The sequence below is a fragment of the Equus przewalskii genome, chromosome 1 (assembly GCF_037783145.1).
Source record: "Equus przewalskii isolate Varuska chromosome 1, EquPr2, whole genome shotgun sequence".
Classification (NCBI taxonomy): Eukaryota; Metazoa; Chordata; class Mammalia; order Perissodactyla; family Equidae; genus Equus; species Equus przewalskii.
This window is the reverse complement of record NC_091831.1, coordinates 65,644,139-65,662,191: the sequence shown is the minus strand read 5'-3', so window position 1 is coordinate 65,662,191 and position 18,053 is coordinate 65,644,139. Positions and strand designations below refer to the sequence as shown.

The 18,053-nt window shown below is 51.6% G+C and overlaps 1 long non-coding RNA gene across 1 annotated transcript; it reads right to left on the bottom strand.

The window, feature by feature from the left end:
* Positions 1-428: 428 nt before the first annotated feature.
* Positions 429-17,532, bottom strand: LOC139082362 (uncharacterized). The gene is made up of 2 exons (XR_011538277.1): positions 17,292-17,532; positions 429-4,321 (listed from the first exon to the last, which is right to left on the bottom strand). It is a non-coding gene; the product is annotated as an uncharacterized lncRNA (long non-coding RNA).
* Between the last annotated feature and the right edge of the window lie 521 nt (positions 17,533-18,053).

The window sequence follows — 18,053 nt, the reverse complement described above, 5'->3', positions numbered from 1 at the left end:
CACTTGTATCCTTGTAATAAAATGATAATTGTAAGTATAGCACTCTCCTGAGTTCTGGGAGTCGTTCTAACAAATTATTGAGAGCGAGGAGGTCATGGGATCCCGAATTTGTAGTTGGCTGAGCAGAGGCAGGTAGCTTGGGGATACCTGAGATTTGTGGTGTCTGAAGTTGGGGGCAGCCTTGTGAGACCAAATGTTTAACTTATGGGGCCTGTGCTAGCTCCAGGTAGTTAGTCTCAGAATTGAGTTGAATTATAGGACACTCAGTTGGTGTCAGCAAGTTGGTGTTGGAAAATTCCAACTCCACCCCATACAGTGCTCTCAGATTTGTCTAGTAAGGAACCTCTAAAGACACAATAGAGTGGCCCACAGAGACTGAGAGCAAGGATCAGCATCTTTGACCCAGGCCAAATCCAGCCCACCACCTGTTTTTGTAAATAAAGTTTTATTGGAACACAGCCAGCAATGCCCACTACTTTACATGTTGTCTATGGCTGCTTTCAAGTTACTATAGCAGAGCTGAGTAGTTGCAACAGAGACTGTATAGCCTGCTAAGCCTAAAATATTTACTATTTCACCCTTTACAGGAAAAGTTTGCGACCCCTGACCCAGAGCAGGAGGAGATGTTATCTAAGCCAACTTTATAACCCCTAAATCCCTTTCAAGTCTTCATGTTTTATTTTAAAGACTCAGGTGAATGTTTCATTCTCTTCTGTTTTATATGTCTATGTAGACACGTTTCACATAAAAGTAATTTTTAAATTACCACCAGTCAAGTAAATATACCAAGAAGATGCTCCGCATTTTAAAGATGCTCCAAATTTGGGTCAAACCACAGTTTAGGAGCTACCACCCACAACAACAAATTCTATTTGCTTGATGAGTGGGAGTTATTCTTCATTTTCCAATAAGTTTGTGAGTCCAGGATGGAAGATAGAGTGCTGGCACGAGGCTGAGGCTGAGGGTGTTAGAAGTTTAGGCACACATCAGTAGCTTCCCACTTAAGGTTCTTCTAGAAAAAAAATTAGGAAGGACAAGCAGATCCAAACTGCAAGTTTAAGCCCTGACTCAGACATTCATTTTCTATGTGAGCATGAGCAAGTCAGTTGTCCTCTCGAGGCTTCTCTGATGGTCTCTAAGGGCTTCTCAGACGCTGCTGTTCTTGACATCCAAGGTGTTGGGTCCAGATAGGGCATCTTCTGTTGAGTTCCGTGGATCTTTGAGATGTTGCCACTTATGTGTTCTCATGAAAATCATTTTCAAACTGTGTCCTGTGGGACCTAGGGTTTCCACAAACTTTAAAAGACTACTGGGGTAGAAGGTGGGGTCCACGTGAGTGGGATCCCAAGTCCAGCAAACCTTAACCATGATATTCCCTATCATGTGCTTTATAGTTTGAGAAAAGGGATGTGCTGGTAAAATAAGGTTTGAAAATCATAGGTGTAAATGACTCACTCAAACTCAAACACTTATGGGGACAGACAGGTAATAGAAATGAACAAATCATGCCAGATATGGACAAAAGGGAGTAGTGAGGCCTGTGGCAAATTGCCTAAAAAGAGCAGGTGCCCTGAGATCTAGCCATGTGGGACAACAAATTTCAAGTATGCCCAATTCTTCCCATTTTTCAGTAAATCTGGAATTGTATGCGATATTTCCCAATTATTAAGATGTGCAAGTCAAACAGATTCATATCTGTGAATGAGATGTGGCCAATGGAGTCAGTCTGCAATTCCGGGCTTGGGCATTGACTTTGAGAAAACTCAGCCATGAAGGGATGCTATTTCCTTGAATTCATTCATAGGACAATATGGGGCAGCAGGAAGACCCACCAAAAAGACAGGCATTCCAGTCCTTGAGCTGGCCATTACTAGCTGTGTGAACTCGGATAAGGCTCTGAACCATCTTAGCGAGTTTCTATACAATTGCGAAGACAATAGCACTTTCCAGGTGAGTATCAGGAGGGAAGAACAAAGGACACTGCAGGTGACAGCACCTCCTGGCACATGTGGCCCAGGATGGGCACACACAAAGGGTGTGTTTAGTCTTCTCCTTTGCTGGGCAGAGAAAGACTGCTCAATATGAATGGTACAGAGGCATGGGGGGGGGGGGGGCGGGGCTTTCCAGGTCAGCCACAGGGGTGCTGCCAGCCCAGAAAGCCCAGCCCCACTACTAAGAGGGATGAGAAATGACTACCTCCCATCTCTGCCCTTCAGTGCACAGATGAGATGTGTGAACCCATCAGAGAGGAGCTGGGCACCAGGGCCCACGGCTGTCTGGTGGGATCATCAATAAGATAGATGCTCCTAATGGTTCCAAGAAGGATCATACAGCTACTCATTATCAGGGGTTGAAATAGCTAATTATTCGTTTCTCTGCAGCTGTCACTCGCCATGCCCATCCAAACCATGGGGCCCCACAGCAGTCCTTTCTCCCATGGCCAACAGGGGGCTGCGAGCACGCATGGCCGGCCTCGGGGCTGGGGGCAAAGTCTTCTTCCTGCATTAAATACTTATTAAAGTTGATTAGAACTCAATGCACCATAAAATCTCTTTCAAGTCAGTGAAATGCCTTTGGCTACAATTTTTTTCCCCTCAATTCTATCCAAAAGGAACTCCCAAGCTCTCAGAGAGTATTGGAAAAATTAGATGAGGGTGGAGGAGGAGAAGTGTGGCGCTGCAGATTGGGAGGAGGGGAGGTGGTTTAGAACAGTTACAGGAGCAGATAGCAATGCCTGGAATGAGGGGCATCCGGGACAAAAAGAGAGTGTGGATTCAGGCGGGTAGGAAGGCTGTGGGATACACGTATTTTTAGAAATACTATTATCCTGGACCTAAAAATATGAGACATGGCTTTCTTTAAGAGCGATCTAGGTCCTATTTACATTTCAGAGCAAACAGCATATTGTTTTCATCAGGGGGAAATAAGCACTCCTGTTTACCTTATGTTTCCTTCAAAATATTTGCATTTCAAAGCCTTCTGAGCTTTAAGTTTCAGAGCTGTTCAAAACATGGCACCTGGGCTTCTCCCAGATGGACTGAGTTTACAGCGGAAATCCATACCACCCAGCCAGGATGGCACCCCAAAAACAGGCAGCGACCCCTTTAAGGCCTATGACGCATCCCCAGGAGCGCCGCAGCTGGGACCAAAGCTGCTGGCCAGATGAGAGATGCAAGCACCAGGCAGCCCAGGCACAAAGCTTCTGTGTGGGTTCTGCGAGTCTTCCTCTCGTGGGGTTTTTTTCATCCTCATTGTGGACTCTGGATGAGGGAGGAGATGCTGGTCATCACAGAACCTTGGGGGTCTGTCCTGGAGAAAGATGGAACAGGCAGCCCTGGAGCCCTCCAGAGAGGTTACAAAGGAAGCCAGACTGAAGGGGCAGAGCAGCAATCCCAAGGCCAGAGGGCTGGACCAAAAGACGTCAACTACCTCGTCTTGCTTCAAAACTTTCATTCATTCATTCATTCAACAAACAACTCCTGAGGGCCTACTATATGCTGGGCCTCACAATGATGAACAAACCAATCAGAGCTAAGGTTACTAGAATCTTACTCTGTGCCAGGAGTGTTCTTAGCTGCATATTAGAATTGACTAGGGAGCCTTTAAAAATTCCAAAGCCCAAGCCACTCCTCTGACTAGTTAGATCTGATTCTTTGCAGGTGGGGCCGGCACCATTAATTTTTAAAACTACTCTTGTGATTCCAGGGCACAGCCAAGTTTGACAACCAGTGTTCTAAGTGCTCCACATATATGAACTCATTGAATTCTCAAACAACCTTCTGAGGCAGGTAAGAACTATTATCCCCTTTTTAATAACGAAGTACAGAGATGTTAATTCAGCCAGAGCAGAGGAGTGGAGCCAGGATCTGAACTCAGGTGTCAGGCTCCAGCCACTGCACTCCCAACAGCTCTACTGTAGTATCCCCTGGTACCAGTTGCTGTCCTCACCAAGAGTGCTCTGGAGAGAAGCTGGTGGAGAATTGAATGCAGGGTCCAAAGCAGAAGCACATAGTGGAGCAACGTGGAAGGCACCATGGGTTATCCAGACACCAGCCATTCCCAACTCATCTTTACCTGCCTCCCACTCACATAGGCTGAAAAGCCAGACTCCCTGTCCCAGCCTCCCTTGCAGCTAGGGTTCTGGCCAAGGAGATGCCATAGGAAGGTGGCCTGGACACTGCTGGGAAGGGAACAAGACAGGTGGGTGAGGAGTGCTTCTTTCACCTTTCCAAGCCAGCCTCATCCATCTACCTGGGATGTTGCTGTGGGAGGATGTGTCATCTGGAGCCACTGAAGCCATCTTGTGACCATCAGGAAACAGCTGAGAAAATAACAAAGACAGTGATTAAGGCTGTAGAAGCAACCATTAAACAGCCCCCCCTCTAGATTTCTCATTAAGGAGATAACTAAAAAGTCTTCCTTGCTTTCAGGTATTCAGTTACTTGCACCTGCATCAATTAGAATGAGACTCGACTGTGATTAATGGACAGCCCCCAAACACAGTGGTTTATGCAAGATAGAAGCTTATTTCTCTTTCATGTGAAAGAAATCTGAAGATAAACAGTCCAGAATGATAGCGAAGCTTTAAAGTCATCAGAGAGCCAAGCATCTTTTCTCTTGCTGCCTGCTATTCTTAGCATGTGACTTCCACTCACATGGATCAAAGATGGCTGCCCAAGCTCCAGGCATCATGTTTACATTCCAGCCGTCATGAAGGAAGAGGAGAGGTAGAAGAAGAATGCACTCATCCTTTAAAAAACGCTTCCCAGAAGCTCTTCTGTTTATGTCTCATTGACTAGAATTTAGTGACATGGCTAGATCTGGCTGCAAGAGACATTGGGAATGATATTTATTCTGCGTAGCCATGAGCTTAGCCAAATGGAGAGATCCCATTGATCAGAAAGAAAGGAAGGATGTCTGGGAGCAGTAAGCAGCCGCTGCCGTACAGCCGAGGCCAACCTAATAAACCCAGGTGGTCTGCTGACGCTTGGATGAGGAAAGGCTCACGGATGACTTCCCTGATGAAGAAGGAAGAGGACTTCACAGTGAGCCAGGCCAAAGGACAGGAGAACCGCATTCCAGACAGAAGCAACAGCTTGGGCAAAGGCATAGAAGTGAGAGAAAACTTGGTATGTTTGGAGAACTGAAAGAAATTCTGTGGCCAGATGACAAAAGTACAGTTGGTAAGAGGGAGGCAGGAGAGGCAACAGGAGCTGGAGGGTGCAGGCCCCTTTTACCACGTGGTGGAACTTGGGCTCTATTCTATAAGCAATAGAGACCCATGGGAAAGTGTTCAGCAGGAAGTGGCATGACCAGGGTTGCACTGGGGAAACTCATTCTGTTTTCCCAGGGTGGAGGATGCATTAGACTGCAGGAAGGTAAACCTGAATGGAGGGAGACCCAGTGAGAGGCTCCTGGAGGCCAAGAAACAGGTGATATTGGCTTGAAGCGACACAGTGGCAGGTCCTGTCTCACAATGGATGGTGTCAAGGAGAGACTCAGAGGGTTTGTCTGTAGTGAGATTCCAAGCTTGCACCAGAATCTAAAACCAGGCACTGCTTCCTTCATTGAGAAAGTCCTACCACAGAATCCTATAGAGAGAGAGAGATGATCAGCTGCATTAAACCTGTGCTTAGTGTTGTGTTTGCTTTATACACTAACGCGAGCTCCTTCCTTCTTTGTGGACCATTAACAGTTTGCAGACCAGCACTCTGTGGACCACACTTTGAACATCACTGGTTTCAAGGCAAGAGGACCCTGAATTCCTAATATAAGGCTTCCCTCTTGGACTGGGGAAAAGGCTGATTTCTCTGTGTCTGATGCAAACCTTGCAATTTCTTAATTGCTCCAATGTCTGGTGCCAACCCAACACACCACTCCAGAGGTTACCTGTGGCCCTTGGCAGAAAGACAGCTGCTGACTAGCCTGTCCAGGAGTGACAAGCCCCTAGGTGACCAGCCTGTGAAAGGAGGCTGGCCTGGGGTCCCCCACCACCCACGTGGAGTCCCGGGGACTTACAAAGCCTCTCCCGCCAACCTCTTTCCAGGAACAAGGTGACTGCCTTGGGGAAGGCAGAGGGAGAAAACTTCCCCAAGTTCACTTCCTGGATAGAGGCCAATGTGAGCTGTGGGATTAACTCCTGCAGAGCATCTCAGTTCTTAGGCCATTCTAACAGGAAATAATGAAAGTGTCCTAGGAAGTCAGCCAGCAAGCAAGAGCTGCCCTCAGCCTGAGGGGCTCCCCCAGCCCAGGACCAGGCCACTTTGAACACCACACTTCCCACCTGGACTGAGACTGTGCGTACCAATGCCCCCTCCCCACTGAGAGGTCTTTGAGCATAGTGTCTGTGCCCATCATCTCAGCTTCCCCAACACCCTTCACCCACCTGGCCCAGAGTGTGGCCAGAAGTATCGCTCTCACGTGCCATGCACTCTTCAAGCAACTTTGCACGTATTAACTCACTTAATACTGGTCCCCAAGAAGTACTTGCTGAGCCAATTTGTTGATTCACCTCAAAGCATCAGTGATTAAAGGTTTTGCCTTCGAGGACTCAACAGCTTGGTCCACACACCCTTCCAGGGAGGGCCAGTGTACGAGAGAGAGCTTCAAGGAGAGGAAGTCCCTGATTTGAGCTCAGAAATAGAGGCAACCAGGTCCTCAAGCAGAGGTTCATCCCCGTGTCAGCACAGGCTGCACTGGAACATCCCGGTGGCCAATTTAACTGTCAAGGTATCTGGGTGAGGGGCTCCAGACCCTTTAGGCAGGACTCCAAGGAGAGGTGGGGCCTGGAGATCCCACTGGAGCATAGGGGACAGACTCTCAGAGCAGGCTCTTCCAAGAGCATGCAACCTTGAGCTGCTCATTGGACAGATGGCAAATCTGAAGCCAAGAGGGGACAAGTAACCCAAGGTGACAAATAAGACCCAAGATGACACCGAGGATGGTAGGGCTGAGGCCAAGTATTGTCCCCAGCACACTGCCCATCTTCATGCATGGCTTCTCCACAGTGCCTAGAACAGCGCTACACAAGGAAGGAGCTGGCACAGTTCTGCTGAATACAAGGCCTACACGCTGGACTCAGCCCCTCGCTGGGGCCCTTTGGTGGTACTGACCAAGGAGTAAGGCTGGGGTGTCCGTGATTCTTCCAAATACCACCCTGAGAAATCAGGTCAGTGTCTAGGAAGCAAGCCAAGGGACATCAGAGGGCAAGGCCAGCCACCCTCCCAGCTGGCTGATCCCTCAGTCAGAGGCCAAGGCACCCACCCCCAACCTGGTCTCTCGGTCCCTCTGCTGTAGGGGAGAGCCAGCCCTGGGCACTTCCACCCTGGCTAGGTGAGCCCAGCCCTCCACCCAGTCCCTCTTCTCCAGCGTCACATTTTATGTAAAGGAGATTGGGACTTAGGAGGGGTGGGCAGCCAGTCACAGGCCAGAGAGGCAGTGAACGAAATTCTTTGTTTAAGAAAGGCGTGAGGCGCGGGTCTGCAAGCCCGGGAGAAGCATGTCATTTTGCTGGAAATGCGATTTTCCCTAACAAGGACAGAATTCTACATGACATGTTGAAAAGTGTATCTCTTTGAGAAGCTGCTCTGTATCTCAGAGGCATCGCCAGTACAGAACCATGTAATGTGGCAGTTGCCATGGCAACGCCTCATTTTCCATAGACAGGAAAATCAGAGTGGCTAAGTCGATTGAGAGGCCCACAAACAACGTCTCAAGAGCAGGCTGAGATGTGGCACAGGCTTCACGGTGCCTGGGGTGCTCTTTGGAGGTCTTGGGGCCACCTTATATATGCTTCATGGCCAATCTCCAGGAGAACATGGAGTACCTCCTCCTCTTTTGTCAGAGGCTTGGAGATTACAGAATAGAATCTGCCCAAGGCCACCAGGCAAGGCAGTGACAGGGCCAGGGTGACCAGGCAATACCCACAGCTCAGGTGACATTGGCCTCCATCCTCCTGCCCACCAGCGTCCTTTTCTACGGTTGATTCTGCGTCATTCCCCTGTTGTCCCGAAGACAGACATTGCCCCTTAGCACCAGCTGAGTTAGATGAAAACGTGTCCCCAGCATCTATTCCCACGTGGATACACGTGTTCACAGTGTGAGCTCTCTGATAGCAGGCCACACAACGTAGGTGCTCCATCCATGGGTGCAGTAACGTTCTACACACCCAAACCTACCCCGGGGATCCCTTAAGCTCAGGGGCCATAACTCTGTCAACCCACAGCCTGGCACACTGTCTTGCAAGGAGTGAATGTGCATGGATGTGACACCTTGAACTCAGCACACACACACACACACACACACACACCCCACATGCTGCCACCAAGGCTCTGGCCCCGCTCACCAGCATTATGCCCGTACTTCACCAGGCATCAGCGCGTGAGGCAGGGTAGCCCCTCTCCCTGCTACGCATGGTGCTGTGCAGTGCGCGGGGGTGGGGGCAGGATGCTCAGAGGGAATCAGCTCAACTGGGACTTGGAGCCCACAGAAGAACCCTTACCCCTGTGGATTCCTGAGTCAACACAGGTTGGCCCCGGGGTCCTCTCCACTCTCCAAATTTCAGTGTCCTTGGCATTCAGGGCTCCCTCACATATCTGTTGGTTGTGTACGTCACCCGCCTCCCTCCCAGGAGGTGGCTGGCAGCTAGCGTAGGGGCAGGAACAAGAAAAGCGCCCACCCTGTTCCTCCATCTCCAAACACGAGTTAGCATGGGGGACTGGGGAGTTACGGTGGGGGAGAGGCACGTGCCCCTTTTCAACTTCCCAGAGGAAAAATTTTATGAAACTGTCAGAGATGTAATAGAACTGTCGGAAGTACAGGAAATCAGCTACACAGATTACAAAAACATATGTCAGGGACCTATTGGTTTCATGACAGTGTGAAAATCACAATTTTTCTGTCAAGATAGAAAATAGAAACAGAGAAAAGCCAGGAGCACTTTAGCATATACCAGCTAACAGTGGCAAGTCTGACCCACTGTCATGGGGAGAGGCCCCCAGGAGCAGGAACAAGTGATCTGGGCTCCCCTACCCCCAGGAAAAGCATCCGGGGGCCTTTAGTACCCTCTGTCTGAGAAGGTAGAACTGCATTCCTTTCACGCCACGTCAGCTCCTCCCCTTGCCCCCACCTCCACCCAGTGGCTGTCCTCCCAGGACAGGCCTTTCATGCTTCAGAGAATCCCAGACAGTGACCAGGTCACATGTTGGCCTGGCTGCCCAGCAGTGGAAGAGCCAGCCACAACCCAGGCCTCCTTACTTTTCCCTTGTGAGGTCATGAGAAAGCCAGTGTGGGCCCCTGGGGAGTGTGGGAGGAGGGTGGGGCAGGGGGAGGGAAGCCACAGTGGTATAAAGGTTACCCGCAGGTCCCTTGGCCTCCAGCTGCTGTGCGTGGGGGCTCTGGAGTCCTCTTTTCTCTAAGGAGCTTTGCATCCCAAGCCAGCAAGCTATGCAATGTTTCCTGGGGTTGTAACCAGAGTCTGAGTGGAAGCGTTCTCCTGGCAGTTACAGCCCAGAGAAGGTGAGAGATTTTGGTTGACAGTGTAGAAACACCTCACAGGACTGGGAAATGCAGAGACACACTTTGTGGTCAGACAGACCTGGGTTCAAATCTCAGACCCGGAGTCCGTGTGCCCTGGCCAAAGCATTTGACATCTCTGAGCCCCAATCTCCTCGAATGTTCATGGAGATGAGAGCACTTCCCTTTCGGATCTGCCAGGAGGGTTTTATGAGATGGCAGATGTACGCTCAGGTTCCCAGCAAGTGCTCGCTCCATGCCTAACCCCTTCAGCAACCAGCTGGGCCAGCCCCCAGCTCTGCACACCACGCAGTGTTGACAAGCATTTTACATCTAGAACTTTGCTGGCCATTTGTCCCCTCTTCTGTAAAATGGAAACCACAGACAGTTCCACCCTCAGGCTTTCCCCTGAAGCCAGAATGAACTCCCTCAGGTCCTGAAGCTCTTCCTGCTGGCGTTAGACCAGCCTTCCGGAAATCAGACTCAGAGACAGGATTCAGCTGGCCGGGGATTTATCAGGGAAACCCCCTTGTGAGAGACTGTGGGGAGGGAGTTAGGCAAGGCTGGGCGAGCCATCAGACCCCAGTGCTGGTCGGACCATGAGGAAAGGAGACAAGGCGGCACCACGCAGGCTAAGGAAGATTTGGCAAAACCGAAGCCTGTGGTCAGAACACGTCCCTTGTCTCCTGGGACATCCCTGCCACACTTGGTCACAGACACAGCTATGGAGGTCAGAGCAAAGCGGCTGGGGCCCGGGGTGCCAGGGTGGGTTCTTCCCGGGAGGGAGGAGTGGGAGCCCCTCTTCACCACCCTTACAGCACCCCTCCCACACGTGCCCCTTTTCCTGCAACACTCTCCTCCCCTCTTGGCTTGACTAATCCCAGCTTGTCCGGTGAGTTTCGCAGCAGACGTCCCTTCCTCCAGTTAGCCTTCTCTGATCTCTGCCCCCTTGCCTATCCTGGCATCCCTGCCTTGTGCTGCAATGGCATGAGGAATCCTTGTCTTCCAGGTATGCTGAGTCCTGCTCGTGGTTGTGCCACAACTCCTGTCCTCCTGGGGCTGGCCACTGTGCCAGAGCTCATGAATATTGCTGAATGGTGAGGACAAATAAATGACCCAGGGTCTGGCAAGAATATTTGAATTTGGGAGTGCTGATTCTAGAACCCCTCACTTGTCCCACTGTGAAGCCCCCTCACAAAGGGGGGATATGCAGATTGCTAATAACGGGAAGGGCACAGGCACCAACCACTCAGAATGACTGTAGACATGGGTAGATAGTTGCCCTGCCTCTGCCTGAGCCCAAATCCAGAGCGCTGGGCTCCATGCGCTCGTGCACCAGAAAGGAGACAGGTACTCAGGACCCTTCCTGATGCTGGCTCAGAAAAGATAGGTGTCCCCATCAATGAGCTGGGAGGCACTTAGAGTCACCAAGCATCACCCTAAAGGGATATCTGGCTCATCTCCTTGACAGTCCTTGCTGCTGTGCCAAGGGTGAGTGAGTTAACAGCTGGCTGAGATGTCTATCCCCTTATCTTCTAAATGGCCAGAGCAGGCCCAGGGGCATCTGGAGCCCCCAGGCTGGTCTCTCCTGCCTATAAGCAGCCTTGCCTGCTGACCCTGGTATACTGCAAAAAGTTTATTCTTCTCTATGTGCCATGACATTACAAAAAGGTCAGGAGGTACCAGTTCTAGTTCAACCCCATTATACAGATGAGGAAACTAAGGCCCAAGAAGAGAAAGGACACTTTCTGGAATGAGAAGCTCTGGGTCCTTGTCCCAGGGCCACTGGTGGGTCCACCATCTCTGAACACCTCAGCTCTGCTCCTACTAACCTCAACCCCTTGTTGGCTCCAGATCCATCTGGGCCTTCATCCCTAAAGCAGCTCTCCTCCTGCCGCCGGGGCCTGGAGCTCCTGAGGCCCTCCTGACGGCCTCTGCAGAGAGTGAGCTCGTCTCTCCGGCAGCTGTCTCTACCTTCTCTGATTCCCTCTCATTGGAGAAGGTATCATGCCGGAGTAGGATGTTCAGCTAATAAATATGTATGCAGGATTTTTATTACTTAATAGTTGTAAGGTTAATCGTCGTGGTGAACGCCTATATTTAATGTGTCAGTGGAGCTGCAAAATGCCAACTGAACGGCTTTACCACACATTAGTTCTACTCGTGAATCTACAAATAGGAACCTTGTCAGAAAAGTATTCAAACCAAGATCAGTATTGATTTTGGTCCTCAGGAAAGGCACTGGACTGTGACAGTTTAAAATGATAAATGTCTAGAGAATTATTTGCCCATATTGATAAAAAGAAGCAGATATAAAGCTGACAGTCTCAGAGGCATCGCCACTGAGTGAGGGCAGCACATCTAACATTGTTAGGGCTCAGAGCTAATCTCCCCTTTGACACGGAGAAGATCCTGTCGGATCTGACCCTGCCCTGAGACTCGGCTTGTAATCGCAAAGGAGGCCCTCTCTGAGGTGTTCAGTGCGTGGGCTCCTGCCCGGACCATCCTCTCCGAGGTGTTCAGTGCGCGGGCTCCTGCCCGGACCACCCTCTCCGTGTTTTGGAAGGTAGCATTCTGCAGGGACTTGAGGGTCTCTCATTTCATCACTCCCCTCCTGCCGTGGCTCAGAAAGCAAGAAGGGAGAACTCAGCCTGGCCTTAGTGCTCTTGGCCCAAATGTCACCACCGCCCTCCCAGCCTCATCATTCAAGGCTCGCCCCTGGAACCTCTGTGCTGGGAAGCCTGGTGGGTTGCAGCTCTGTGACTGCCCCTCAGAGGCTTGGCTCACACCATTTCTCTCGGCTGGAATGCACCCCTATCCATTTTAGCTGTATGAAGCAGATGCCCTCTTCACGATAACTGGACCCCCGCGATTTCTTCATTCTCTACTCCAGGGCCACTGAGATGTGAGCAAGAGCAGAGACTCATCAAGATTCTCTCCTTGACTAGAGTCCAGTCAGCCTCTTCTGAATTCACTTCCCGACTAGACCTCGACTTTTGGGCTTCTGCGTTCATGTCTGCATTGTCCAATTTTAGCAGGAATCCTGCTGGGTCAGTTTAATGGGAACCCCCCACCCTTGGGATCTGATCAGTTTCCCCATCCTCCACTGTCTCCCAGGTGAGATCTGATCACCTGACCTGCCTTCAGCAAGAATCCTGTTAGGTCAGTTTAGCTGAACCCACCTCACCCCTGAGGTTTCCTCTTAGTAATTTTCCATCCACTGACCCCTACCCTACTGCTTGGCTTGCAGTCCCACTTCTCCTTCTTGTACTCATCGTTGATCTCGCTCTCTCTCCCCTACTACAAAATATCATTGTAGGAGCCACCCCCACCACCGCCCCGAAAGAAGTCTGCCTTGCCCCCTTTCACAAGCAGCATGAGGGCACTTTCTGTAACACTGGACACCCCAGCTGAGAGAACACCCCCCCAGGCTCCCTGCCCTGCTGTATTGTTCCAGCCTGTTCCACCACCTGGTAGATACGTTGATATGCTGGTTAATTTTCATCTGTCTCTCTCAAACACACAGTAAAGACAGACACTTGGTTCATTTTGTTCATCACCTTGGAACAATGCCTGGCACGTGAAAGGTGCAAGATAAGTATTCGTTGAGTGAATGAATGAATGAGTCCTTCCAGAAGTCTTCCAAATACCCTCCAGCTCAGTGATTATCTATTCCTCTCGTCTCTTCAAACTGACTCAGGACCTTTCCAGTTCTCTCATCTCCCACTCCTCTGCTCAAAAACCTTCCATGGCTCCCTATGGCTTAAGGACCAGGTTTGAACTCCTCAGCTTGAACCACAAAACCATGCCCCACTTAGGGCCACTCCCCAAGCCCAAGATCTTTGCCTCTTCCGAATCTCAGGCTAGGTTTCCACTTCCTGCTTGCAGCCGAGGACCTGGCTGCCCTCCCTCTGCATAGCACCTCACGACTGATGTTTCTGATAGACATCCCTCTTGGTCCAAGTGTGGTTTAATGCTGTTTTGCCATCATGGATGGCTCCCAGTTATGCAGCCAAGGACCTGTCCTGCCCTGTCCTCACCCCAGGGCCTGAGCCAGCGCAGCAGAATCTAGCCCTTGTCTGAGCCCATTTGTTTCATGGGGACCTTAGTCGTGAGCCTGTCGCAGGCACTCATGTTCATGTATGTTTCCACCAAATGGTGTACCTGAGCACTATTTTAAAATACGCACTCGTGGAGCCTTCTCCTTTCTGAATTTTCTGCTTTCCTTTTCCTGTCCCTGGTCTCTGTGTATCCTTGCTTCACAAGTGGATTGCTGCACAGCAGAAAGCAGAAGTTGCCTGAAGGACACCCTGGCTTTTGCTTCCACAAAGTATAAATCTGTTAGAAGAATATGGAGGATTTGCAGAGAAAGAAAGAGGGAGAACCAAGTTCTCAGCAGGAAGGAAGGGATCTCGGAAGAATCGTGAATGGGGAAGGATTTCTCCCCAAACCAAAAAGAGATTTCCCCAAGCTGGAGGGAGGAAAGCAATGAGAGCTGTTCCTCAAGGAGAGGGGCCCTGCCCACGGCTTCCTGGTGCTGCCCCCAGGGAACAAGTAAGAGCCCAGAGCAAGGGCTCCACCAGGCCTCATGGGGGTCATGGACCATGGGCAGCCCCAGAAAGGAGCCCGTGCCCTAGATGGTGCTGGAAGGTGGCTGCACCCTTCTGTGGATGGGGCCACGCAGGCAGGGCAAGTGGCAGGTCCTGAGGACCGGGGGTGATGAGCAGAGGGTCCTCCCTCTGATGTCTGGGCACGCTGGACTGTGCCCACATCTGGAAGGGAGAAGGACAACCTGGGAGAACTGAGGTGAGGGGCTCCTTCCCGCCCCCCAGGATGGGCTGTAGAGGCGGCCGTGAGCGCTAGGAAAGAGGGACAGGTGACATGCCTAAGCCAGTTAAGTGAGTGGACGAGGATTCACAACCATGGTAATGGTACTGCTGCCTCCCCCGCCAGACTAGTGCTCCTGAGAGCAGGCCGTCACTCCTTCCTCTCTGCCACTGCGTACCTGCCCAGGTTGGGCCCAAGAACGGGTGGGACTCTGCCACGTCCGAGGGCCAGCGCCCATGAACCGTGGGAGATGTTTCATGCCCACTTCCCATCCAGAAGAGACAGCGAGCATTCGTCACCAGGGGATCCCCAGGAAGAACAGAGGGATGAAGAAGGAAAGAGGTGGGCCACTGTGCCAGCCAGGGGGCAGCAGGCAGCCCGATGTCGCCATGCTCGCTCCAGGGCCTCCAACACCAGGGCGGCAGGGAGGAGAAGGGGCTGCTGCGGACCATCCTCCGCAGGGCCGTGGGCCCCAGTCCTACTCAGCATACTCACGTCTGCCACCTAAAGCTTCTCCTTTGAGCCTTGGGGAAGATCTTGACATTGCCCAGAGCAGGAGTCCCTGAGGAGGCCTTGAGAGATCCCAGAGTCAGACAACTCACAGTACAACTCTGGTGCTACGGCCCAGAGAGGGCAAGCTGCTCACTCAGCATCACACGGTGGCTTAGCAGACCTGAGATGCAGGCCAAGGGTCTTGCCTCCCAAGAAGTTATTCCTTCTAGCACCCCAACATCTCACAGGAGTGTGTTTGGGCCTCCATGGAACTGTCAGACTTCCACAGCCGAATAGTTAGCTCATCAAATAACCGCCAAGGGACACGTGGCTTCAGCTGCATGATGAGAACTGCACAGGGTGTCAGAGACTTGGGTTCCAGCACCTCTGGCACTTCCCCTTTGTGGGCCTCCAGGACTCAGCAGGCTGGTTTTCTCAAGTAGGAAGGGAGGGTCATGGACTAGGTCAAAGTAAATATCAGGGCAGCGTGGGGAGCACTGTAAGAAAAGAGTTTGGACTCCCACATGCCTGCTCCCACCAAGCAGCTTGCTTTCAAATGTCTGTCATCTGGGGCCTCTGCTTAGAGTCACCCAGAAAGTTATCCCACTACTAGATAACATGCGACACTCCCCCGCCCCCATCCCAATGAGGCAAACTCCTTAAGAGGTCATACCGTGGCTCTGTGGGAGGAACTTCACATGGGCAAAGGACCCCCCAATAGCCTTTCACCAGGGACACTCCTAGCTTCTGAACTATCGACTAACCCAAGGCAAAGTTTTGAGAAGAGCCTTGGACAGCCAGTGCCTGTCACAGGCAACACAGGAGCTCTGCAGATGCTGCCGAGCCCTGTATGAGAGGTGGTGGTGCCGCCTGGGAAGAGACGTACCATCATTCCTTCTTAAGGGCCACATCCTGAGCCTTTGACCTGGTCAGAAACAGCTGCCTCAGCATCAGGCTGTGCCAGGAGCTGCTGCCAAGGAAAAGAGGCTAGGTGGAGTCCAGCAGAGACCAGAGAGAGAAATCTGGCCAGGCAGGTGCCACGAGGGAAATGGGCATTCCCATGGTCCTGGGTGATCAGATTAGCAAACTCACCTGGCCTTTCCTCAGCCTTCCCCAAGGCCTGACCTGAAACACAGATGGAGAGTCAGACAGGCAAAAGTTTCAAAGACCCCAAAGCTGGAACAAAGGGAGCCCTGGAGCCTGAAATGCCCAGAAAATTAGGTGGCAGAGATGATAAGTCTTGTCATCATGAGAGCATGTGGCCCTCACCCCAGGGGAAGACGGAGAGACAGCAGCAGGATCAGAGACAAATCATCAGGAGTCTTCAAGTGGCTGAGAGCAAGAAGTCAACAGCAGGAAGGCTGCAGCTGGGCTCCCTGATGGCTGAGGCAGTTGATGGACACTGGAGGAGGTGACTGAGGCTCACACAGGTCAGAGGCAGGGAGCTGGACACCCCGTCGGGACTGACAGTTGAGGTGGGGGGCCTGGAAGAACTCAGCCTGCTGGTGCAAGACCAGGAGAGCAAGCCCCCCTGAGCCACAGCCCCTCTGCCAGGAGCTTTCCTGAGGAAGCCCAGCCACCTGTGGGCCTGGGGCTCAGGCTTCAGTCGGCTGGCCCCCAGCCCCATCACTGCTTTTTAGGGCTATACTTGCTCCATCTGTGTCTGACCCTTGGATCAGCACACTCCCTCAAGTCTCACTCCCTATCTGCACGGACCCAACTATTTTCCTGAAGGGAGATCAGCAAAAGAAAGTGAGTTACAAAACACCCCTTAAAAGGGGTGATCAAATATGATTTTCTGAATCTAGAGCCATTGTCGCATCAAGCCCACAGAGCTTAAACAGCCTTGGAGGCCCGTGGGAGCCCAGCCCTTCCAGTAGCAGGGAACTGCTCTTCACCTCTCATCTTCCTTAGAACTCCGCAGGAAAGTCCATGAAAGCAACGCTCCCATGGTTGGAGTGAGGAGAGGGGTCTGACTCCTGCCTACCCCCTGTCCCTAACCCTGCTGTGGAACCCTGGGGTTCCACAGAACAAAGTTTGGAAACCAATGGCCTTATCCAATCCCCTCATTTTACAGATAGGAAAATGGAGTCACAGAGAAAAGGGGATTGATCAGGGCCACAGAGCCAGTCTGGATAAGAGTTTAGGACCTAGGACACAGTAGGAAGGGGAGAGTCCTGGGAATTCTTTTTCTAGTATCAGAAAACCATAGCCCATCAAATGTGTGGACAGAGGACCCAGTAGTCCCCAAACAATCCTGGGCAAGGCCCCTTCCTCTTGGAGAAGCTGAGCACTCTGTCTGGTACAGAAAAAGTCCTCTTGTTGCTGCAGGTGCTGCTCTTCCCCCACGAGGCTCCCTTCCTATATCCTTCCTTCCCTTTGCTTTCAAGACAGAGCAGGCCCAGCCCCAGACAGTCCCCGGACCCGGGCCAGCGCCCTCGCTCCCTGCTCATAGTTACCTTGTGATAGATGTTGGCGTTGCTGCTAAAGGTATCTGCTTGCAGGCTTTATGGTCATTTTCCAACAGTCCAGATCTTTTAAACTCTCTTGTGGGAGCAGGTTAAGAAGATTATGCAGATGGATGGACCCTGGTGCAATATTATGTCAAGGATGGAGATGTAGGGGCTACAGACAGGCCCAATTACCACCAAGAGGAGGCTGCCACTGCCAGTGCAAGACGGAGAAGCTGCTCAGAACCCTGGGCTCCTAGAGCATCACGTGCGCACATACACACACTCACTCACACGCTCACTCCTCCCCAGCCTCTCTAGTGAGTTGTCTGGCTACAGTCGGACTCTGTTCCCATGGAAACCTGAAATGTCAGCCACATCTGTTGGGATGCCAGGAAGGCACAGGTCTGCAGGGAGGAAAGGAAGACCTGCTCCCAAGGTTGCTTGATGGGGATGGGAGGACTAAGTCAGATGCAGAAGTGGACCCCCAAAGGACAGCCCAAAGAGTGGCCTGAAGGGACCAGCATGCTCTGGTCAATCCCTGACAAGGGTGAGGTCAGCACATAGAGGTGTTGACACTGCAGTCCTGGGCACCTCCTAGAGAGGGTCATACACTTGGCTATGTGCTTCCCTGCAGACAAAGCAAGGAGGAAGAAACACTTGCATACAGACTCACTTCCACCAGATAAAAAGAAACTTCCCATGATCAACCCTCCTTTTCCCGGTTCTAGGAGGGAGAGAAATGCCCCTCCACAATCCCCATGGCAGCAC